At 36.8% G+C, this 24,810-nt stretch overlaps 1 pseudogene; it reads left to right on the forward strand.

The window, feature by feature from the left end:
- Positions 1-3,029: 3,029 nt before the first annotated feature.
- On the forward strand, positions 3,030-6,048 carry LOC138923421 (olfactory receptor 2L5-like; annotated as a pseudogene).
- The last annotated feature ends 18,762 nt before the right edge of the window (positions 6,049-24,810 follow it).

The following is a 24,810-nucleotide window of genomic DNA, read 5'->3' on the forward strand; positions in this document are numbered from 1 at the left end:
TTGCAAATATTTTTCCATCTGTGGGTTGCTGATTCACTCTGCTGATAAAATTCTTAGATGCACAGAAATTTTCTATTTTGATGAAGTCCAGTTTATCTATATTTCTACTGTTTTACATGCTTTGGCATCATAGTCAATAAAGCACAGGTAAATCCAATATCATGAAATGTTTCCTCTGTTTTCTTCTAAGAGTTTATACTTTTAGCTCTATATTTAGCTCTTCTGTTCCTTTAATTTTTGTGGATAGTGTAAAGTAATGGTACAATTTCGTTATTTGCATCTAGATATCCAGTTTTCTCACCACTATTTGTTGAAAAGATGTCTCCATTGAATGGTTTTGAGATCCTTGTCAAAAATTTGACATTTGACCGCACATGTGAGGATTTTTTTCTGGTATCTCTATTTTATTGGTTTATGCTTGTCTTTATGCCAATACTACACTATTTTTATTATAATAGCTTTTTAGTAAGTTTTCAATGAGAAAATAATGAGTTCTTCAATTCTTTTTATGGTTATTTTGGCTATTCAGAGCACCTTGAGATTTCATATGCATTTTAGGATACATTTTTCCACTTCTGTAAATAATCTCACTGGGATTATGACAGGCATTTCATTGAATCTGAAGTTACTTATGGTAGTGTCCACATCCTAATAATATTAAGTTTTCCATTCCATGAAGGCAGGATGCATTTCTGTTTATTTGTCTCTTCTTCAGTTTCTTTTAGGATCTTTTATGATTTTCAGTGCACATATTTTTTGCTTTCATTGTGAAGTTTATTTCTAAGTATTTTATTCTTTTTGATGATATTATAAATGTAATTGTTTTCTTATATTCTTCTTAGGATTGTATGCTACTAGTGTATGGAAATACAACTGAATTTGTATCTTGCAACTTTGCTGAACTTATTAGTTCTAACAGATTTTTATTTGTGGACAGTTTAGAATGGAAACCTTCCTGCTCTGCATGCCACCCACTTCCACCTCTTTTTCCATTTCCCATCCTTTCAACATAGTTACATACCGCTTTGGGTCTGGGGGGCAAAGTTGACAGCGTTGTTTCATCTTCCAGCATATATTGCTAAAATATGAAAATATAAACTACAATAAAATCTAATGATAATTTAGTTACTATTTCTTTGTATAGTTCTTTTCATTATTATGACTATTTACTCCGTCAAGGCACTTTTCAGGTCATAAATTTATCAGCAATGTTGACAATTTTCAGAAAGTATTTTCAAGAAGACATTTAGCTTTTTCAAGAAAATATCTTTCAATAAAATATTTCTCATTTACTTTTCTGTGTTCTGTTCATGATATTTGAATATGGTGGATCATATATATCAATTCTGAAAAATGTTTTTTTGATAATATGAACTCCATTATTATTTTGCTAATTGCATTTCTAGGAATAACAAGCATACACTGGTTTCCCTGTATTAACTCTCTAATTATCCTAACTTTTCAAAATGGCAATCTTTTTATTTTGTTGTTGCTGTATTCTTTTAATTCTGGTAGATTTTTTCACTTTGTCTTTGAAACTTTCACTTAATCATTTGATCAATTATTATGTATTTCTTAATTTGCAAACCCTTTCTTATTATCTGACACTTTTTAAATTAATCTAATAATATATCGTGGAATAATAATGTTTCATACTTCTTTAAAGATATGAATCCTGATTTTTAAAAATGTGTTGTCTTTCTGCATGTTCCCAATCACGTGTAACTCACTTTATATTTGAGTGGGGTGTGTGTGAATACACATGTGTGTTTGTGTGTGTATGTGTGCACATTTGTGTATCTTCCTCTTTCATGTTGGAAACTTCCTTTAAAGTCTGGGAACATTGGGCTCTAAAATAATATTTAAGACTAAAACATCACACACTGTGTGGAGGTTGTTCAATTCTGACGTCTCTGGAGGAGAATCCTCCTCCTGCCTCCGTGAAGACTGTCAAGGTGCCAAGTCCTTTTTCTCCATTTGAGTAACTGAACATTTCTCTATCCAAATTCCTTCTTTCAAAGAATCCTGAACTGTTTCATTTCTCATTGTGCCTTTTGCTCACCTGATGTCTTTTAATTTATAACACATCCAGTTGTTTATCATCATAATAATTGGGTTTTAAAAGAGAGAAATGGTAAGTATATATGCTTAAATTCACACACTTATGTAGAACTGCAGATAATTTTAAATACAAAAAAAGGGAAAAATGAATAACACAAAGTGTCATAAATCAATGTATAATGTTATATACGTGTTAGAGAAGCAGAGAGATGGAAAACATGCTCTTGGGGAGATCTTGAGCAGAGTCATGACAGCCACAATGAGCATGTGTATAGATGTTTGAGTAAAGGGTCTTCTTTAACTGAAGCATTCAGAACCTGAGAGAGGAGGCAGAAGAGAATGACTTTGCATAAGTGGAACTTGACCATAACGATTTATGTTATATTTCAGAACAGATGAACCAAATGATAATACCTGTCTTCAGGAAAACTTGACTTGACATTATTGTGAAAAGAAGATGTAAGAAAGACATAAATCTCCTCAAACATGAGCTGATAGACTACTTCAATTTTAGAGGCAAGTTTTAGGGAAAAATATGAAAGAAAAATCATCCCTTAAGGGTCATAAACATTTATTGATACTAGAACTCTATAATATATGGGTTTTCATAAATTTTACGCTTATGAATTTTGAATGCAACAACTGATTTTAATGATATCTGAGTTTGTGTAGGGCAGTAAAACATATTTATCCTAAGGAGGTCAAAATAGAAATCTTGTTTTTAAAATATTTTAATAGTTTCTTAGAAAACGCTTTGGCCACAAATGTTCGCATTTTCACGTTTTAATCTCTGGATCAGAAAAGAAAGTTTGTTTCTCCCAAAATAGATAAGTTCAGTTCTTCATTTAAGAGCTATAAAATTTTAAATAATACACAGTCTAAAATATTAAGTTAAAAAGAGCTTATAGTTTTATACTCAAATCACTTACTCTTGTGTCTGTCTCTAGGAAAAATCATATTAACGCTCCATGGAAAATTATAACCTAACATCAACTGATTTTATTTTATTGGGGTGGTTTCCACTGTCAAAAATTGGCCTGTTCTTCTTCATTCTCATTGTTCTCATTTTCCTAACAGCTCTGTTTGGCAATCTGTGCATGATTCTCCTCATATTTCTGGACACCCAGCTCCACACACCCATGTATTTTTTACTTACTCAGTTCTCCATCATTGACTTGAATTACATCTCCACGATTGTCCCCAAAATGATTTCTAATTTTCTCTTTGGAAACAAATCTATCTCCTTCATTGGATGTGGGGTTCAGAGCTTCTTTTTCTTGACGTTAGCAGGTGTGGAAGTGCTGCTCTTGACATCAATGGCGTATGATCGTTATATAGCTATTTGCTTTCCTCTCCACTATCCCATTCATATGAGCAAAAGAATGTGTGTGCTGATGATAATAGGATCTTGGATAATGGGCTCTGTCAACTCTTGTGCCCGCACCACATACACGCCTTCCCTATCCCTTACTGTCAATCCAGGGCCATCAACCATATCTTCTGTGATGTCCTGGCCATGTTGACCCTGGCCTGCATGGATACCTGGGTTTATGAGTACACAGTGTTTGTGAGCACCACCCTCTTCCTCGTGTTTCCTTTCATTGGCATCGCATATTCTTATGGCCGAGTTCTCCTTGCTGTCCACTGCATGCACTCAGCAGAAGGGAGGAAGAAGCCCTATTCCACCTGCAGCACCCACTTGACTGTGGTGACTTTTTATTATGCTCCACTTGTTTACACTTATCTACACCCAAGATCCCTAAGATCTCCAACAAAGGACAAGGTTCTGGCTGTCTTCTACACCATCTTGACCCCAATGCTCAACCCCATCATCTACAGCCTGAGAAACAGAGAGGTTATGGGGGCCCTCAGAAGAGCGATTCAGAGAATCTGCACTGTGAAAATGGAGACAGAGCTTTTTGCATGTGTAGCCAGGACTTGGATATAAGTTCATTCATCAGTGTACAGAATTAAATATATTATTTTATGCTTAGGGTGCAAGGACCACAATTAATCTAGATAAGAAGATTATCACTTAGGTCTGGACAAAATTGTCTTGTAAATATACGTGCATGTGAGTATATATAAAATTCTAAGCCTTATCTTTTTTCTTCATGATGCTTTTTCCCATCAATTTCAAATTAATTTCCAAATTAATTAATTTTTTCCTGATATGATGTTGATGATAATTATTGTTTGTCATGCAGCAACGAAATAGAAACTAACTGAAGTTGTATTTCAGCATACCAGTGCTACTATTTTCAAAAATATCTAAAACAAACATAAATTTTTCCTGAATGTCAAGATCTAATTGAAAGTCAGAAGACTTCTTGTTATTCTCATAGCAAACCTGTAATTTACCATACCAGTTAGTCTTTCTTTTAATTTAAAGAAACTTATCATTACAGGTATTTAGCTGAGACTTCAAGAATTCATCAGGGGTTCAGAATTCCTTATACTACTCTGAGTGCAATATGACAGGTTTATGTCTCTAATAGGGTGATGAATCCTAAGGAAATGATTTAATTTCAGGTATACCTCAGGATCAACAATAAAAACGTGGAGGTGCTAACAGAGGTGAAGGAAATTGTGCAATTAATTATAAGATGAGTGGGTCAAAGTTTTAGTCAAATTAGTGGGGATTAATTAGTCAAGGACATTCCCACACCTATCCCTGGTTTTCTACATATACTGTTTGCATCCTAAGTAATGTTAAGAAACAAATTCAACTGAGTAAGTTTTAACGGTTGTATTGGTTTTATTGAATGAATCAGGCAGCATCCCATCTAGTAAACAGAAATGAGCTCCGAAGAGCTTAACACAATGAAACACTCTTATAGGCAGAAGGAGGCAGGGCAAGAAAGTTACTCTTGCAAAGAGCTGATTGTTTCAGGCAACATCACCCTCCCTTGGGGGATGGCAGGGGTCCATTAGGTAGATTACCTCACTGGTGCTGATGGAGTAATGCCATATTGACTGGTTTGAGACTCCAACCCTGGGGAAGGTTGAAATTGTAATTAAGTTTGGTATCAAGTCTCAGTTTTGTGATTTGGGCTTAGCGCAAATGACTCCATTCTGAACCTGTTATCTCTTTTTTAACAGTAGCCACTGCTACTTGTAGCATTAGATAATGTCTCTCAGATGAGATTTTATTCCCCATTACTGCATCTCATAGTTCTACTGAAATATGTTGAGACTAGCCAACATCTATGGATCAATTTTACTCATTGATATTATGGCTCAGTCACTATCACAAACAGATCCCACCATTACATCCCATAAAAATCCATCAGCTCAAGGAAACTCCCTGGGTGAAATGCCCATCAGTGATGAGTGCAGATATGCTCTTTACCCTCTCAAGTATGGCAGGAGGGGAAGGGTCATACTCCACAGAATTTGAAGGGCACAGCACAAAATGAAAATACGAAGCTTCTTGTTCAAAAAGCAGGAAAGACTACCACTATTGGTGCTAAAATATAAAGTTTCTTCCTTCAAAATTAATTTATCAGCTATAAAATGAAATACAAATTGCAAACAATATTTCTGTATTATAATTTTATATATAATCAATAGATATACTTTACTATGTAATATCAATATTGGTCATAAGATTTTTCTGGAACTCTTTTCTCCAAATTTATTTTCATCAAAATTTATAGTTTTAGGAACTTTGTTTGTTGTCAATATAATTGAAAATATTGTCAGTCACTGGTGGCAAATGCTAAGTTGCAATTAAGTTTTGGTGATTTTTAATTTTGAGAAGGATCTGCTTAAGATATCAGAGATATTAGGAGTGTTTGTGGGTTGTACAAATTTGAACTGAATTTCTGATACCTTATAGAAAAATATAAATTACAGTAAAGATAGAGCTAATGATGCTCAAGGAGAACTTTTCATTAAAAAATTTCTCTTATGAATAAATTTCAACCTATCCATAGAAGTCAATTTCATGTAAATCTGAATTTAATTTTAAATATAAATCTAATAAATGGCATTTTAAGAATTTCAAATTTCTGGTAACTTGTGGACTTTGTATAAGAAAACAAAAGTGGCTTCATGTTTCAAATGCTTATTTATTCATTTTCTCCTTATATTTTCAATTACAGACTACATCGATGCTATTTTTATCCTTTTTGTTAATAATTGGTTTCTGAAACTTCATAGGAAAAGAGCTTTCTATTCCATGAATAATCTTTCATATTAAATTTTAAATCTTCAAATTATCTTTAAATTTTATTTCTATTTCTGATCCTGTGGATATTTGTTTTGCAACGTTGCAGCAGCTTTGAAAACCATAGATTCTGGATTCTGATGATTTCTGATAACCCCCTTATATGCTTTAGTGCGATGACCATGTGTACACTTTCATTTAAAGTAATTTACTGACCAAGTTTACTTCCTAAGCTCCTAGGCTTTCCTGTCCTGACACTCAAGTGAGACAGGTAATAATGTTTTAGATGACACAGGGATGGACTCTGGACTGAAGGCTAAGTCAACCCCTGCCCCCATCATGGGCCATTGCTCCTGCCAGGCAGAGATCCTCCTCTCTAGAGGGCAGTAGCCACCTCCAGCACTGTTGCTGCACCTGCAGCTGCTGCTGGCATCACTGCCACCAGTTTAGTTCCAGGTCCCAACCCAGCCACTCCCCCTGGGTCCTGTGGTGCTTTGAACAGTTGTGTGTGTGCGCATGGGGAGGCCAGGCCCATTGTTCCTTGTGCGTGCTGCCTGAGCCCACTTGTGCAAGTATTGTTGCTGGACCAAAGCCGCATGCTAATGCTGCTGCCCAGCATAGCTCCTCCAGTCCCTTGCTTTCTCAGTGATAAAATTATTAAGAATTGTAAGATTTCAACAACAGAGTATTAAACAAAGCAAGGATCCTTTCTGAGTGTGAGATCCTGTGCGAGCACACAGGCCACATACCTACAAGGCCAGCCCCACGAAGAGTAGAATGAGTGAGTAGGAAGGGAATGGTGTCATGCCAATCAGGAAAGTGATGAAAATGTCTGCTGTTTTCATTGTTATCATTAGAAATAATCTTAGGGGGTGTAGAATTGAGCAGAGACACCAACTTCAGACTTCTTACCCATTTCAGGTAGTAAATAATGGAGATAATCAAGAGATCTGTATCTATTTTTGGCCCTGGCACACCAGGATCTAGGGGAAACCACGCCATATCTTTGGATTTAGTTTGCTGAAAAGCAAGATGGAGGCATTTTACCCTATAGTGTCAGTAAATAGTGTAGGAGAGGAAAAATAACTTGTCCTTTACCCTTCTAGATTTTTGGTAAAGACATCTCCTGTAATAAAAGACAGATCAACAGGGAAAAAAAAAACCACCAAAGTTTCACAACATATATACTCCTATCTACACGGGAGAGACCCAAGAAAACCAGCTTCCTGAAATGGCCCAAATCTTCACCTTAAATGTCATCTTCAGCTAAAGACAAAGAGGTTGGGGGGAATGGGAAGACCGTTATTGGAGGTTACCAGGAAAGGCACAGTAAACTAGGACATGGTTGTAATACAGGTTTAAGTTGCTGCCTTCCCCATGGATAAGAGTTTCTAGAAATTTGGTCATTCTCCACTTCCTGGTACAGAGAGGGAGACACTCTTACAAATGAAAATTTCCCTGATAAATGTAAATGTCTTTTACACAAGGGTAACTTCTAATCCAGTTTTCAGAACTCGTCCTATGTCCTTTAACACCTAAAAATAACCAGCATAAAATAATCTTTATGCCAAAGAGGCATATTTTAGGGTGGCAAATTTTGCTCCTCTTTAATGGCATCATTGAAGTCACTTTTAATGACATTCCTACAAAAGCAAGAATAATTAAATTTTTCATGCCAACAGCTCTGAAAATGGAGAGAAAGAGATCACCAGCAAATACTGAGCAGTCAATGCTACCAGAAATGACCTTCTTGAAATCTTTTATTCCAGTAGTCTCACGACTCAGGAAAGCAGGAAGTTAATTTCCACCGATATTGTGTCTGCACCCACAGGACATTCCTTCTCCAGAAAAGCTCTTAATATTAGGAAGAGCAAAACAGAAATAAGACAAATTTCTCAAATATTCTACCATTTTCTGCATTTTTTATGAGACTCTACTTCAGATAATTTTCAAAATTGGACAATGATGACTCTGAGGCTTACAATTACCCTAGTTTTCCTCCTCTCACAGGGTCACTGCTCCCTTTTCGTTACATCTCCTTTCAGCAATTCTTATTATCATCCAGTTAGTAACTAGTAATTATTATCTTGCACTTCTCATTCATTCTTTAATTGGTTCATGGCAAGAAGATGAAATTTTTAAAGCACATGGTCTCTATTTGGATGCTTTTATAATGCACACTGTGTTCCGTTAGTGTTTTATTATGTAGTAAATTATCAAAGTTTGATTTACAGAAAGGGAAATGAATATTTTTTCCATTCTTATTTTGAGAGATGAGTATCTTTCCCACACAATGGAGTGTAGGTCAATCGTGTGATAATATGGAATAAAATAATGATTCCTTTCTTGTAAAAATTAGTTCAACCCCACTACTCACTTTGTTGCATGTAAAATCTGGAGGAAAAAAGACAGCTGCTGCTTGGACCACAACTTATTAGTCATTAAATACTTACTGAGTTCTTACTACATTGTAGAAAAAACAAAGGTGGATGTGTCACACAAATGGGGAGCCAATTTGACATTTGAGCCTTATTCTCAACACTTTTATCTCATTTCCACAAGACGAACAATTATGAAATCCTCTTAATTCTGTCTCCTAAATATTTTTAAATACATTTTTCCTCCTCAATCCTTGTAATCATTGCCCTTACTTTCCATCATGTTTTCTGTTTAAGCTGAAACTGGCATTTGGAGTCTGATTCTATCAGCCAGGGTTCTAAATTGAAAGCAAAAGGAAAAAATGTGTCCCAATTGAAACAAAAAAAGAAATATATTAAAAAAGATTCAGTGGCTTCCAGAATCTTCAGAAACACAGAATAATTAGACTTGGTGCATGCACACTGTACACGAAACCCAGTAAGTGTCTGAAAATGAATTCTGTAAAGACACTCCTGAGACAAAGTGTGAATAAAGGGTATCATCCCCCCACTGAGGATTAGCAGATTAAGTGACCTTAAACCCATATGCATGGTTTAAAGGAGGCCTTGCGAGGAGACAGGCTTGAGAATTAGGTCCTGGAAAGAACAAGGCATGTGACTGATGGCTCAGAACTGGCCAGAGGGAAAAACATTGGAAAAGATGAGAGTGTTTTCCGTAGCTGCTGCAACAGTTTGCACTCCCACCACCAGTGTATGAGAGTTCTCTTCTCTCCAAATCCTCTGCAACACTGTTTCCTGTCTTGTTAATTATAGCCATTCTGATGGATGTAAGGTGATATCTCATTGAAGTTTTGACTTGCATTTCCCTGATAATTAGTGATGTTGAACATCTTTTCATGCATGTGCCTATTGGCCATCTGTGTATCTTCTTTGGAGAAATTTCTGTTCAGATCTTTTGCCCTTTTTTTAATTGGGTTGTTAGATTTTTTTGTTGATGAGATGTATCAGTTCTTTATCTATTTTGGATATTAACCCCATGTCTGATGCATGGTTTGCAAATATCTTCCCCCAGTTGTTAGGTTGTCTTTTCATTTTGTTGATGGTTTCCTTTGCTGTGCAGAAGCATTTTAGTTTGCTGTAGTCCAATTTGTTTATTTTTTCTCTTGTTTCCGTTGCCAGGTCAGACATACTTGAAAATATGCTGCTAAGATTGATGTCGAACAGCATACTGCCTAAGTTTTTCTTCTAGAAGTTTAATGGTTTCAGATTTACGTTCAGGTCTGTGATCCATTTTGAGTTGATTTTTGTGCATCGTGTAAGATAGTGGTCTAGTTTCATTCTTTTGCGTGTGTCTGTCTGGTTTTCCCAATACCATTTATTGAAGAGATTTTTCCTTTCTCCGTTGTATGTTCTTGACTCCCTTGTCAAAAATTAGCTGTCCATAGATGTGTGGGTTTATTTCCAGGCTCTCGATTCTGTTCCATTGATCTATGTGTCTGTTTTTGTGCCAGTACCATGCCGTTTTGGTTACCATGTCTTTGTAGTGTATTTTGAAATCAGGAAGTGTGATACCTCCAGCTTTGTGTTTTTTTCAGAATTCCTTTGGCTGTTTGGTTTTTATATATACATTTTATGATTCTTTGTTCTATTTCTGTGAAAAACGTCATTGGAACTTTGATAGGGATTTCATTGAATCTGTACATTGCTTTAGGAAGTATGGACATTTTAACTATGTTAATTCTTCCAATCCAAGAGCACAGGATATCTTTCCCCTTCTTTGTTTCTTCTTCAATTTCTTTCAACAATGTTTTATAATTTTCAGTGTACAGATCATTCACCTCTTTGGTTAAGTTTATTCCTAGATATTTTATTCTTTTTTGTTGCAATTGTAAATGGGATTGTATTCTTAATTTCTCTTTCTGCCACTTCATTGTTAGTATATAGAAACGCAACTTATTTTTGTATGTTGATTTTCTATCCTGCAACTTGAGCATATTTATTTATTATTTTTAAAAGTTTTTTAGTGGATTCTTTAGCATTTTCTATAGATAAAATCATGTAATCTGCAAATAGTGACAGTTTCACTTCTTCCTTTCCAATTTGGATCCATTTTATTTCTTTTTCTGGACTGATAGCTCTGGCTAAGACTTCCAACACTATGTTAAATAACAATGGTGAAAGTATGGTGATTCCTCAAAAAGGTAAAAATAGATCTATCATATGATTCAGCTATTCCACTGCTGGGTATTTATCCGAAGAACATGATAACATGAATGCATAAAGATAAATGCACCTCTATGTACATTGCAGCATTATTCACAATAGCCAATACTAGGCAGCAACATAGGTACACATCAAGAGATTAATGGGTAAAGAAGACGTGATATATATACACAGTGGAATACTACTCAGGCATAAGAAATGATGAAATCTGGCCATTTGTGACAACATGGATGGAACTTGAGGGCATTATGCTAAGTGAAATACGTCAGAAGGAGAAAGGTAAATATCATACGATCTCACTCACAAGTAGAAGGTAAAAACAATGACAAACAAACACATAGAAACAGAGATTGGATTGGTGGCTACCAGAGGGGAAGGGGGAAGGGAGGAGTATGCAAGGGGTGTTTAGGCACAAGTGTATGGTGATGGACTGTAATTAGTCTTTGAATGGTGAACATGATGTAATCTGCAGAGAATTCAAAATATATAACCATGTACACCTGAAATTTATATAATGTTATAAATCCCTGCTACTACAATAAAAAAATTTTAAAAAATTAAAATAGAAAAGATGTGAATGTAATAATACATAAGCCACTAATCCAATATGTAAGGCTTGTGATGGTAAAGCTGTGCGCTCTTTGAAAAGCAGGCAATAGGAACTGCTGAGAGCCAATTAGGCAGAGACCCCAGCGGCCACTTTAGATGTATCATGAGTGGTAACAGACAAGGAAAGATCTCCCGGAGGGTACAATCAGGGACCACGGACAATGTTGGGTCAAGGGATTTGTCCCAAAGACCAACATCCAAAACCAGAGCAAGAAATCACATCTAAGCCTGAAGGAGAGGACAAGAAACTACCCAGAGATCATGTGCTTTTCTCAGGTGTCGTGGTTTGGTGGAACTTTGGGGTGTCTTTCTTAGTGGGTAGATGAATGTAATTTGATTGGTAAGAAGAAGTTTTCATACGGATAATTGGTACCAGAATGGCTCAGTGTCACACACTGTGGCAAAGACCACTTTGATTTACCAGCAATTAACAATCCTATTTATAGAGATGAGAACTGTTATTGGAAAAGTTGATTAGTCAGGAAGACCAATTTCAACCCTTGCTTCCAGAGTAGACGTGTGAACGCTTCCTTCCCCCACACCAGATTTCCAGGACTCTAGAATAAAATCCAATTCTTCTCTTTGACCCCTGAGAGAAAACCTAAGCAATATATGACTATGTTAAGAAACAAAATTTCACAGAAGTTTTGTCACTGCAACAAGTAGTGGCTGATTTTCTTTCAATACACAGTATGCATTTCACAACTTTTAGCTATCTAGTGAAGTTAGAAATGACAATTACAAAACTGCAATGATACTTCCCTGGTGTTAAAACTTAACTCATGAAAATAGCAACCAAAAATCAGATGTCAAATATTGACTAAATAATCTTCATTGAAAGTAAATGAATTCAAGGACCTATAGTTTGCAGAAGAAATCATTAAGCTCTGAAGAGTAGGAAGTGCTTACTTTCTCACAGACAAAACTGTTTGATGCTTATTTAAAATGCAAGTAGAAATTTAACTATGCTACTAATTTTTAAATATTTGGAGTTTATGCTCTGATTAATATCTCATAAGTTTTAAGTTTTAAATGGTCTAGCCCTATTTTTCCTAGAATTGATGTCTTCCCAATATGCAGTTTTACCATAAAAAAGTTTTTTGAATACATATATATATCATGTTATGGCAGAACTGTTTACTTTTATATGTTATCAACTTTACAGAGAAAGACTGTGGTTAGGCCAAGTAAGTTTTGAAAACTAGCATCCTGGGACATGTGTCAAGTCTGTACGTAGTTTGTTAAACCAAGTGATCAAGTGTCTAACTGCAGTGAGGACGGCTTACTAGGTTGCCGGCAGCTTATTCTACTTTATCTATTCGATCTGGTTCTAACCAGTTTGTTAGTGCATGACATTCAGACATAGTATCTCCTAGGCAGCTACTATTACAATTAGAAAAATTTTTATTTATAAGATACACCTAAACAATTATTCATATAATTCAAAATGGACTGAAAAGTAGAATTATAGTTGAATTAGATCAACTTGAATTACACCTGCAAAATCCCTTCCGTTTTGACTGAACCAAATCATGACGTGCTAACCAGTCATAATCAAACTTAAAGAAGGAGATTATGCTAGGACATGGGTCATTATGGTCTATCTTTGAATTCTGATAACTACATTGAATCAGAAACTCTGTAACATACAGCATTCTTCTCTTTTCTGTAATGTTCATTACTGACCTCCAGTTCCAGTGTGTCCCTAAAATCGGCTTTGTTAATTTAAGATGTTTATGTATATGTTGACATAAAATTTGGGTGATTTTATTGCTTTTATTTTCAGTATTTCAATTTTGGAGAATGCGTGAAGAGTTTCAGATTTAGATGACTGGTAGTTTCTTATGGAAACGCGAAACTTAGGTTTTGAACCAGAGTGGGTACCACTGACAGATGCAGACAGATAACCAATTTGACAAGAGAAGTGTGTGTAATCATCCACATCTTGAACTGGAGGTCCAATTCATTCCCATTTGCTTGGTGATACTGGCAGCCATGCTAACAACCCTTAGAGGAGATATTGAAATTTTCTCTTCATAGAAGCTGGTCAGCGCAAGAAAAGAGATCCACAGGCCCTAATGTTTCAAATTTTTCACAATCAAATAGTGTCCCCACTTGAAACATATATTGGCTATATTTCAAAAAATCTTCCCTCTCCTCAGAACTTCCATTGAGTGGCTAACTCATACATATGGACAGAGAAGAATCATCAGATATATGAGGAAATCACCTTTCATGAAATACAGGCCAAAATAAAGAAAACAATGAAACTTGAAAGGAAAATACAGAGGGTATGAAGAAGAATTAACCTTAGAGAAATTACTTTTAAAAAATATAAAAGAAGATATAAACTGAAACTAAAGTGGGACATAGAGAAATATTCATTCTAAAACCAAAGTATATTTTTTCTAGTTAAAATTATGAGCAATTTTGGGCCAGTGGTTAACTTTGGCGTGCTCCACTTTGGGGGCACATGTTTGGTTCTTAAGTGCAGACCTACGCCACTCGTCTGTCAGAAATATAAAGGAACCCTAAAGGAATCATGAATAACTACAAAAACATCCAGAAAAATTAACAAAATGACAATAAGTACATATCCATCAATAATTATTTTACTGTAAATGGATTAAATGATCAAATCAAAAGACATAGGGTGGCTGACTGGGTTAAATACAGGACCCATGTAGCCAATTACAAGGCTCACTTCAGATCTATAGATACACACAGGCTGAAAGTTAAGGAATGGAAAAATATGTTTCATGCAAACGGAAACAAAAAGAAAGCTGGGGTAGCAATCGCTGATCTTAAGAAATAGACAGCCAGTTCATTCCTCAGCAAAATGGGTTTGTTTGCCTCAAGGTGTATAACTACAGTGATCAGTGTGGAACCTCCTAGCAGCAAAGGTGAGGAGAAATTCTTTTATAGAGGGGAAGGAGAAGTTGGGAGGACTTTTATAAATAAAGTGTCTATTGGAGGAATTGAGGGGTTGATGTATGGTGGCTTTTCATTGGCTGACTTGTCGCGGTGTCTCATTGGCTCAGCTTCTTGTCAGTCAAGAAGATGAAGTCCTGTTGGGCTCCACTATCAATGTAGGATGTGACAGTTCCCTCTTTGGCCTCCTGTTGATTAATTTTCATATTTTCCCATATTGATCAGGATCTTTCTCTGAAAGCACCACTGCTCAAGAGTCAGAGTTTTCCATTTTCATCAAGCATTTGTCCACTGATGCCAGGAAGGAGTTTTCTGAGTGTCATCTCCCACATTGGAGGGAAAGTGCACTGATTGGAAACCTCTTGTGGCCACATTTGAGTAACAAATATGGGATAGGAAGGAGAACCTTCAGGCCCTTTTTTCTAAAATACATCTGTCAAGATCATAGGCATTGGAGATCATCTGAAGTGCTATGTTGTCACCAAAGGTTTGCAGACAAGCTTCCAAAGGCATGGTCTGGACTTCTGGGGAAAGCTGTCTCATCAGATGTCATCTACTTCAATTCCAGAAATCTTTACTTTGAGGTCACCAGATGACGTACAGGTCCAGTTAGCATTTGGTGTTTCTGTAGGTGTGTCACAACCCAAGAGTCTATTCCCTGGAGTTTCATGGCACAAGGGTCAGCTAACCACACCATTTCAATGAGAAGCTTTTCTAGTGAGGTTGAAGAGAGTCTTTCCGCAGGTGTCTTTTCCAATAGACAGAATCTCCTGGTTACATGGCATATTGAGTAAGGTGACAGCCTAGACTTGAGAACAACATAGGTGCCTATGAATGAATAAAGAAGATGTGAAACAGCACATTTGTTGGTGATAGATGGAAACTAGACTTTTGGTGGTGAAAATGATGTGGTCTCTAAAGAAGTCAAAATATAATGATGTACACTTCAAATTAAAAAGAAATACTTCCAAGATAGTCTATTGATCATTGTTGATGCACGTGTGTCTGGATGGTTCTCATACTGTTCTAAAAAGCTTGGGACAGTCAGCAATACCATGCTTTCTAGTCAGGCAGGAAAGAAAAAGAAGGATATAGAGATGGAATTTCTCTCATTCAGACTTTCTGAAATGTTTACCCATTACATGGATCACAATGATTATTTCATTTTTATTATTCACTTTTACAAATTCACATTTACAAATATTTTACAAATATTAACATGAGCAAAAATTTATATCCCACTTTCACCATCCTACAACAAAGCCAAAAGTAACAAAAAACATTCTCTTAGCAAAATGTGGCTACTATTTCTTCCTATCTATTCGTTCACTTAACAATTATTGAATAGCTTTTCTGTTCCTGATAATGTTCTGGGTGCTGGGGTAAACTTCTGATCAAGATTGACAGGGTTTGTAAATTTGTGAAGTTTGTGTAATGTGTGTGCTGGTGACAATGAACGACAAAGAATAAAGCTATCAGTGATAGATGCTGTAAATAAAATAAAATATACTAATATTATGGAAAGTAACCATGGAGTTGGGAAAGCATTAGATAGGATGTTCTAGAAAAGTCTCTGATAAAATAATATTTTACTTGCTCCTTAATGATTTAAAGAAAAACCTGCACAAATCACTCCAGGAGAAGGGATGCCATGTTCAAACTTCCTCAAATGGCAGTGAGCTTGGCTTGCTTGGAGATCATAAATACAGCCATTGTTACTAAAGTGAAGTTCTAGGGAGAAAAGAATTGGAGCTGCCATCAGAGATGGAAAACAGTCCTGAGTAAGGATGGTATTGTAAAGCCATGTTAAAGAGTAGAAACTCCAAATGCAAGCATAAAAAAACGTTTGTTAGATAATGTGATGTACAGTCTTACATGTCCACTTCATCTGCTGTTCAGAGAATGGATATTATGGGACAAAGGTGGAAGCAAAAGAGCCTATGGTAGTAAATGACGGTTTGCATTAAAGAATTATCAGTGAAAGGGAACATTTGTAAGTCAGGGCATGTTTTAGAGATCAAGCCAAGAGTATTTTCTAATGGAACTTGTGGGATGAGAAAAGATTAAAATCAAGAATAATTCCTAGGTTCGTAATTTGAGCAATTAGATAGTTACTCAAAATGGGCTCAAACCTAGCACTGTTCATCAAGCCATGCTGTGGCAGCATCCTGCATAAAGTGGAGGAAGTTTGCACAGATTAGCTGGTGGCCAATCTTCCTCAACAACAAAAAATTAACTAATATTTATAAATCAGGCAGAGGAAGAGACGAGCAAAACATTTTAGAATGGGCAGTGTGGAAATTGTTTGCAAAGATGACTGTTAACAGTTTCTCCCATTCTATGTATATATGCTGCTTCTTCCATCCAGAAACAAGCCCTTCAATATGCTCTGGCCATGTGACTTGCTTTGGCCAACAGAGTGTGGCAATTGTCATACGGTACCAATTCTGGGCCCAGGTCATCGGAGGCCTTGAAGCTACTATTTTTGTTCTCTTGGGCTCTAGGCTTCACGTAAAGAATTTCAGACCACAATGTCGAATGATGACAGATGACATAGAGAGAGATAGGTCTCACCAAAACCCAGTCATTCCAGCCTCCAGCATTGTGAATGAGGTCATCCTGCCAGAGCCAAACACCCGGCAAATGCAGCTTTGCATGTGGAACTTACAGCCAGAACATGGAGCAGAGATTAGCTCTTCCTGAAAAGCCCTGTCAAAATTTCAGACTCATGAATTGTAACAGCAATATTGTAGTTACTCTATGCCACTGGATTTTGGGGTGGTTTGATTTGCAGTAATAAATAACAATCAACAAGTGAAATAAAAGGAAAATCAAGAGTTTTTTGTGTTTTTCAAACCAAGCTCTAGATAGTGTCATCAACTATTTGGAATGCTGCTAAGAAACATACAGGAGGATGAAGTCAGCAATACGGCAGAGTGAGCTGTTCCCTTCATCATTCTCCCTTTTGAACTACAACTAAATAGACATTCACTGACCAATGGAAGAAACCCACAAAGCACAACAGGATGCCTGAGAGACACACGCAGCTGTACATCTGAGGGTGGGTGGATTGGCCACTGGGGAAGTGAGATGGGTGAGCACACCCTGCTCTCCCCTGGTAGCCCTGTGCATGCACACAAACACTTTCCTACCTGGGGCAAGCACCCGACAGTGGGAGCACACACCAGGGTGACCATAGGAGGAGCCAGCTGTAACTCTTAGCCTGTGCTTGTTTTCACTCTCCTGGTGGGGAGAGGGAGCCCACCATGCCCCTGTGCCACCAAGGGGCAGTAATAGCTCAGGTCCCAGCTAGGAAGCCCCATCCACCAAGCACAACAGTCCAATGGACTGTAAACAGAGACAGCAGCAGATCTACGTGTTGGGGCAAATGCTTCCCAGACATGCAGATGAGGGCTCACAGTGCTGCTGAGCCCCCAAATAGAGAACATGTCCTGGGCAGCTGTGGGAAGAGGCAGCAGCAGCTTTGAGCCCACTGGCGATCACTTTCTGGTAGAGATGGGGAGCTCAGAGTGCCCCTGAAGCACCAAAGCGTGGCCCATCCCAGCAAGGAAGCCCCGCCTGCCAACGACAGTCCACACAAGTGTCTGAATTCACCCCAGGCTGGGGCAAGCACCTGTAATAGGTCCACAGCTTCCAGCAGATGGAGTGGGGCCAGAAACGCTGCTCCTGCTTCCCCCTAGTGGTAACAGGGGGAATCTGCATCCTAAGAATACCACAAATGCCCTGACAAAAGATTAGCTCATCAAACACCATGAGAAAACGGCTGCAACAATTCAGACCAGAAGGAAAATGACAATTCTCCAGAAACCAACACTGAAGACAGAGAAATACAGAACCTAAATGATAGAGAATTCAAAATAGCCATCATAAGAAACTCAATGACTTACTAGAAAACACAGAAAGACAATTCAAGGAAACCAGCAATAAAATGAATCTCTTCGCCAAAGAGATTGAAACTTTAAAAAATCAAGCAGAAATTCTGGATGTGAAAAACACAATTAATGAAATAAAAAATAATCTAGAATCATTAAGAAATAGAACTGATGTTATGGAGTAAATAGTCTTCTAGAGGAGAAAAATGTAGAAATGCTACAAGTGGAGGAGGAGACAGAGCTAAATTTTTAAATAGGAAGGAATTCTGCAAGAAATATATCACTCAATTAAGAAAAGCAACGTAAGGATTATAGGTATTGCAGTGGGAGAAGAGAGGGAGAAAGGAGCCGAGAACTCGTTCAAAGAAATACTTGCTGGGAACTTCCTAAAGCTGGGGATGGTTTCAGATTTACAGATAAATGAAGCTAATTGAATGCCCAACTTCATCAATGCTAAAAGACATTCTCCAAGGCATATAATAGTAAAAACGGCCAAATTTAATGATAAAGACAAAATACTAGGAGCAGCGAGGCAGAAGAAAATAACCTACAAATGAAACCCTACCAGGCTTTCAGCAGATTTCTCAGGACAAACCCTACAGGCTAAGAGAGTATGGAATGATATATTCAAAATAATGAAAGACAAAAACTTTCAGCCAAGAATACTCTATCCAATGAACTTTCTTTAAGATACAATGGAGAAGTAACAGCTTTCCCAGATAAGCAAAAGCTGAGGGAGTTCATCACCACTGACCTCCTTGACAAGAAATAATTAAAGATGCCGTCACACCAGAAACAAAAATGCAAAGGTCTACACAGCTCTGAGCAGGAGATAAATAGATAGACACGATCAGAAACCTGTGGCTCTCCACCAGATCAGGGAGGCAAAGGCTCAATTACAACTTAAAAGAGAATATCTTTCATACAATCCTCACGATAACCACTAAACAAAAAAATCAGAGTACAGCCACAATTCACAAAAAAAGAGAAAACGGAGAAATCTACCTCAGAAAACAACCAAAATGAAATGGCAGTCAGAAATACAAAGGAAGAGAAATGATGGAAACAGAGAACAGCCAGAAAACAGAATTAAAATGTCAGCATTAAGTCCCCACATAACAATCACCACTTTAAATGTAAATGGATTAAATTCTCCAATCAAAGAACACTCACAAATAAATAGCCTTAAATCTCAGAAGAAAAATGGATAAATGGCAAGAATAAATAGTTTTACAGGAAAGAAAACATGAATTGCAATTGAGTGAGTGAAATGATATTTAACCTCATTAGAAAATCAGCGAATACAAATTATGTGTAAAACGTGATTTTCTCCATTGTCAAGAGATTGGTAAAACTGAAAGTTTGTCAATTTCAATCTTTGGTTAGAATGTAGAATACTACATAATTTCATACACCTCACATAACTTGTTAATTTGTGATGGATAAATGCTAAAATTAGAGATTCCTAATCCTGCAGGTGTAGTTGTGAGCAGCAGTACTCACAGTGCTTTCTGTTGACATTTCGAGCAGGTTGGAGCATCTTGTCTGTGTGCTTTGTTTAGCAGCGAAGACCATGGGCCATTAAAGTCTCCCTCCCACTTTTATTCATTGAAGCAGTCATGGGTCCTTCATCCATTTTTGAGGACCTTTAAAGGAGTATACTCACACCTAAATACAAGTTATTTCATGGGTCATTGGTCCCTTAATTACTTAACTTTTTTCCTTTCTGTGTTTTGACTTCTGCTTATTGGGTCCTGGGTCATCCTGTTTTAGAGAGCTCGTGTAGGTTGCCTACAGTCTGTCAACAGATCTTAGAAGAGTATTTTTCATTTGCCTCATCTTTCCTTTCCTTCCATTCAGACCAATTTTGGCCTTGTGAGACCAAGTCCTCACGTTGCTCTCCCAGTTGGGTTCAGACAATGAACAGGTCAAAATGTCTTCATGTGTTGACCCCCTCCAGAGTCTGGCAACCTTAGCAATGAAAACACATCCTTTAACCCTACCAACCCAATTCCCAGTGCATCTCAGATGGTTGTTGTGTTCTATGCAGTGGCATCTCATGTTCCAAACATTCCTCCTCATACCTGAGGTCAAATAGGGTCAGATGGTACCATGGTTCCACATGAGGAATACAGGAAAGTGAGTTGTATGCCTACAAGGCCTGTGCACTAGTTACTTACTCTCTTACCAGATTCACTTTAAAGCTGATGCATTTTGAGACATAGTTAGATGAATCTTCTCCAAAAGTTAAATTTTCCCAAAGTTAAATATATAACTCTCACAAAAATTTGAAATAAATGAATGTCTATTCAAAGTTTAACTTATCCATGAGGGGACAAAGAGGGTGTTACAGCTCGTGCAAAAAGTGTTTGAGTTGAACAGGGCTTTTTATAGACCTCTGAGAAGGCCACACTGAAAAAAAATGCTGTTTGTTATTTTCACTTTTTCTTGTTGTTTTATAACATAAGAATAATTGAGCTTTGTCCTAGGTTCTTGGCACAGAACTCCTAAAAACCTTGGAACTTCCAGAGTGGTAAATGTGATAGGGCTCCTTTTTGTTCTGAGGAGACTCTTGGTGGCCCCTATATAGCTTGACTATGGGACCTGGTTGCCAGAAGACCAAGCCATGATTAGAAGTTTGGAACTTTTGGTCCCATTCCCCAACCTCCAGGGAAGAGAGAAAGACTGTAAATTTAGTTAATCACCAATGGTTACAATCATGAGTATGTAATTAAACCTCCATAAAACTCCTAAATGACAGTGTTCAGAGAGCTTCTGTGCACAAACACTGATTGGGAGGATGGTGCAACCCAACTCCACGAGGATAGAAGCTCCTGCACTCAAGAGCCTTCCGAAGCTCACCCATGAACCGCTTTATCTGGTTGTCCATTTTTATCCTTTATAATAAGCTGTAATCATTATAATAGCATTGTTCTGACTGTTGTGAGTCATTCTAGAAAATTACAGAACCTGAGGAGAGGGTCCTAGGAGCTCTTTGTAGCCAAGTTGGACAGAAGCATCAAAACCTGACAATTGTGACGAGCACCTGAAGGAGGCAGTCTATGGGACTGAGCCCTCAAGCCTGTGGAGTCTGCACTGACTCCAGGTAGTGTCAGATTTGATTAAATTGTAGGCTCTGTGGTTGATGTCAGAGTGTTGGAAAAGAGGTATTGGAAGACACCACACATTTGGTGTCAGGAGGAAAAAACCTTCTCACTGCTTGAGTTTTTGTTTTTTGGCTAAGTAGCACTGGTTGATTTCTTACTTTATTACCAGACATAAATTATTTGCATCTGTACTGGAACCAAATATATACACTAATATGCAAGTTCACAGATTCTTGGCCCTGATTATTAATAAATAGTAAGCCAAACACAGTTGCATTCACCCAGAGAACTAAATAATCTTTGAGCAGTCCTGTTAAACAATGACCAAGTATAACACTGAAAGGACAGACTGCTCTCCCTTTGCTTATTTACTTTTTTAGATAATTTTTCATAACACTTGGGCCAGAATCAACATAAGCCCTGCTTTCAAGACACTTTTCCCCCATTGGAAACAATCATGGTGATGATAAAAATGAACGTTTATACCGGATTTACCAAGAGCCAGATACTCTTCCAAATAATTTACAAATATTTTATTTAATCCTTCTAATAATGTTACAAAGTAAGCAAGGTTATTAGGCATATTTTATAGAAGAGGAAGAGGAAGCTCACTTATAATGCTAATCCAAGATCATGAAATACATAAGGAATAGAAAAAGGGTTTAAAAAATTGGAAATCAATGAGTTTAGAGGCAATCAAAGCACTGAAGACCAGTTAAGGATAGAGTCAAAATTCAACTTTACATGACTTATTTAAGGACATATTTCTCAACGTGTAACTAACCATCCCTCTGAGTGATTCAAATGCTCCCTAAAGTTTGAGAACCACACACTGAGGTGACTTAAACAAAATTCCTCCATTCTGCTACCTCAGGACAATTAAATATAGGTATGGTGCTTAAAAATATTAACATTGTTTGCATTCTGGTAGAATGCAGAAGTTCATAGATCAAACGGCTGTTTTAAAGATTAAATAAAATGTTTGAAACATATGTAAAATGCTGAGCATATTTGATTAATGAATAAAATCCATCATTATCATCAGTCAGTAAAATGAACAATCTATATTTCAGGCAATTAAGTCACATTTGTTCAGTTCAAGGAGTGGAACTTCTGTTTTGCCTTTGAAAAGGCCTTGCATTCGCTGTTATCCTTAGAGTGCCTCATCTCTTCACCTTCCCATTCGGGGTTATTTTGCCTTTAGGAAAACCCGGGTGTTAAATTAGTTCATTGCATCACTTACTCTTGAGAAACCGTTAAATCTGTGTTCCCCTACCAAAGGTGACTTGTCTTCGAAAGTGTCGTTGCCCCGGGGAAGGTATTTTATAAGTGTAGGAAACTTTAAGTGGTCACTTAGGACTTCGAAATAAGTACGGCCTGAGGCCAGGAGGAGAAAGCAGTGCCCTCAACACTGATGTAAACGCGCATTTGTAGTGAACCTATTAAAAACACCCAGCACCATATGGATGTCTCACGGATTACAACTCTACTATAGTGGTGAGTCTAATTTGAGAATTATTTTTCCTTTATATTAGTAAGTAATTTCAAGTGATTCGTATTTATCAAGTGTTTAGTATTCCACATCTGAATTTTGAGTTGCAGAGTAACCGTTGTAAGACTTTATTCACAAATGATACAAAATAAAAGTCTCCCCATTGTCCACATATTTTCTGAAGACGTAAATTGTGGGCTGGTCCACCCAAAACCAGTAGGCTAATAGATCTTCTTGAATAAGCAATCATTTCATTCAAATTACTGAGCTCATAAAATAGTGGATTGTTTCAATGAACTGTGTGGCTGTTTCAAGAAATTAACCATGTTATATCAATATCTTCTGGACATAGAGGCACTTTCTTTGTTGAGGGCAGAATGGCAGAAGGAAGAGAAAAGGAGATTGTGGAAGGAAACTCCAACAGTTTATGACGATGATCTCTACTAGAGCTTACAAGTCAGTGCAATGTGGAGAAGGAGACTGTAATCAATTTCCCTACGAGCTTCAGAAAGGGCGTGATTTGGGGATTAATAGACGCAGAATTCCTCCAACATTCTCTAAATAAAGGGCCTAGAATAAATAAGAGAAATTCTGGGGGCAAACTATTTTATTACTTTAAGAATAATGAAGAACAGTTTCCTTTTCTTTCTCTGAAGGATGTGATTGTGTACACCTGGAAAACTATCCATAACCTATTCCTGGAGGGGAAGTATTTCTCTCACTTCACGAAAATATATAAGTACATTTAAAAAAAGACTTCACTCAATTTCAGTCACCTTATTTAATAGCCTAACATTAATTTGGTCCACAATTGATGTAAAGAAGAAATACTTATAATATTCTCATAATTTGCTGAGTTAATATGGACTTTTAGTTAAAGGCTAAATGTTTCACTTAGCAAGTGAATTCATTTATATAGCCATAAAGCCAATAAATTCTTTATTAAAAATTCTATGTATGATATTTAGTGAAAAAGATCAAGCTGCATTAGTTATGTACAAGAAATTAAGTAATATATTTATATTGACCTTCCTATTAAATTATCTATTATAGTATGTTGAAAAGCCTAATTTACTAAAATACCATACATCACAATTTTTCACAATAGAGGAAGATATCACAGAGTTACTTATTTATTTACTACATTTTCATTTTAAAGAGTCATGGTTCCAAATTTACTGTTATTAATTAGAGACACACGTGTGTGTGTGACCATGTGTGTATCTCTCTATCATCTATCTATTTCATCCTCACATTTCCAGAGCATTCAGTTAAATGATCAAATTGACATTTTGTGCTATGGCTTTCTAGCTATTGTTTATGTGGGAAAAAATAGCAACTAATGATATAGACCAACAAATAAAATTGAAATTAATAATTTTCTTTCAATGTGCAAAATGACTTGGGAAATCACTTCAAAATTCATTCATGCACAAAATATCTTAATTATTTTAGTAATCTGTTAAGAAGCTTTGTAATTTAAAACATATAAATGCAGCAAGGTTAAGTAACTGACTCCTCATCACGTATATAGAAAGTAAACGAAATGATTCTCAAACCAGGAGTTCTGTATCTTGAGCCCAGAGTTCTTTATCCATACATCCCCACATCGATAAGATCAGTCTGAGGGTGGTTTAAAGTTATAATGGAGGTTGAGAGAGCCTGCAGGCAAGGAATCAGGGTCTGTTGCAATAAAAGGAGAAAGATATCTTAAATAATACATAAAACAAGGAGCTGAATGAACTAGATAGGAGGTAGTGCAAATCACCAAGTCTTGGCAAGGCCTCGATTAGGTAGACTGCTTATGTGTCTGGTATCAGTGGTTAAACAAGCCATCGCAAAGGTGCTGGTGTTCCTTTGTGTTGTTGTGTCCATTCAAACGTAAATGTTCACGTGGTGGAGGTAGCAATTTAACGAGCCATTAGAACTGACTTTCCACAGGTCT

Source organism: Equus caballus, chromosome 3 (genome assembly GCF_041296265.1).
Source record: "Equus caballus isolate H_3958 breed thoroughbred chromosome 3, TB-T2T, whole genome shotgun sequence".
Lineage (NCBI taxonomy): Eukaryota > Metazoa > Chordata > Mammalia > Perissodactyla > Equidae > Equus > Equus caballus.